General features: G+C 44.2%; 1 non-coding gene across 1 annotated transcript; it reads right to left on the bottom strand.

Moving 5' to 3' along the window:
• Window positions 1–1023: 1023 nt before the first annotated feature.
• LOC127758290 (small nucleolar RNA R71) lies at window positions 1024–1129 on the bottom strand. The gene has a single exon (XR_008013712.1). It is a non-coding gene; the product is annotated as a small nucleolar RNA R71 (small nucleolar RNA).
• Between the last annotated feature and the right edge of the window lie 321 nt (window positions 1130–1450).

Below are 1450 nucleotides of genomic sequence, written 5' to 3'. Positions count from 1 at the left end.
TAGAGTATACTAGTTAGAATAGACTAAGATGTTGCATACTAGGAGTACATGAATAGAACATATCTAACCTACTACCACTTAGCTATAATTAGGAGATGTAGGAGTTAGCTAAATCCTTAGCTGTGTGTCACTCTACCCTTAAGCTTAACTTACCCCTGCATAGACTTTGATGTATACAAGTAATATATAAACTATTAGCATAGTACTCTCTTATCATATCTTCCCATGGGATAAAATAAATACGATACCTTGGAATACTCCTGGGTGAAATGCTACAATGGTATATCCGTGCGCTTGCAGATCACATATATAACCATAATATATCAGGATTATTTCTAGTGCTATTGCTGGGAATTATATTCCCAGTAGTGTCGCTAAGAAATACCAACAAGAATTTCTGGCGCCGTTGTTGGGGAAGATAAATGATTAAGAGTTTACTACATGCTAATAATTTTATATATTACCTCTGTATAGTCATTGTCCCTTGTAGGCAAACCTTGTTTGTTTTCTCTTTTATGTGAAAACAGCGTAGTACAGGACTGGTTCTGATCTGCCGACCAATTTCATATCTAGAGTCACCGGTGAAGTGAAGCTAACCCGCGTCGTTCATTCTCAAGGTTACTCTATCGGCAACCAGACCAGCCAATTTCGCACCATCAGAATTGCACGATATGGCTAAGAAGACCCTTTGCAAGTTCGTTGCTCCCTCTGCTGGTAACATGCTAGATGGAACCCACGCCAGCATGGGAGATGGTGACTTTGATCTGAAGATCAGCTTAGTCAAGATGGCGCAGGCTTGCCCGTTCTGTGGCAAGCCTAAGGAGGATGCAAGTGCTTATTTGCAGCAATTCCTGGAAAGCTGTAGCACGTATACCGTCAAAGGAGTCAGACTCCAACTGTTGCCATTCTCCCTTCTCGGGAGAGCAGAACAATGCTTCTACATCAACCGTGCAACGGTGAATACCCGGAATAAGTGCTCAACGGCATTCCTCTCAAAATTCTTCCCGATGTGCAAGACCAACGCTCTTCATGGAAGAATATCCAGCTTTCAACAGACGAGGGATGAAACCATTCTTGAAGCTTGGGAAAGGCTGCAGGAGTACGTCACCACCCGTCCTCATCATGGGATGGACGAGTGGCTCATCCTGCAGAATTTCTTCAAAGGATTAACCCCCTCGTCCCGGGATCATCTAGATGCTGTTGCTGGAGGGACATTCTTCTCAAGAACAGTTCGATGCCAATCGACCTGATTGAGAAGAAGGTCACAAATATGGGTTGGAGTGAGGAACGACTCCAAACCTGTCAGCGCGGTATGCACACCATCAATGGGACGAAAATGCTAGCCGCTCAGTTGGATCTCCTTATGAAGAGATTGGACAACAATGAGAAAGATGCCAAGATGGGTACCGTTAAGGCCCTGGGCTCTCACATGGCATGTGAGGTCTATGGC

The sequence above is a fragment of the Oryza glaberrima genome, chromosome 12 (genome assembly GCF_000147395.1).
Source record: "Oryza glaberrima chromosome 12, OglaRS2, whole genome shotgun sequence".
Lineage (NCBI taxonomy): Eukaryota > Viridiplantae > Streptophyta > Magnoliopsida > Poales > Poaceae > Oryza > Oryza glaberrima.
This window is presented reverse-complemented; position numbering and strand designations above follow the sequence as displayed.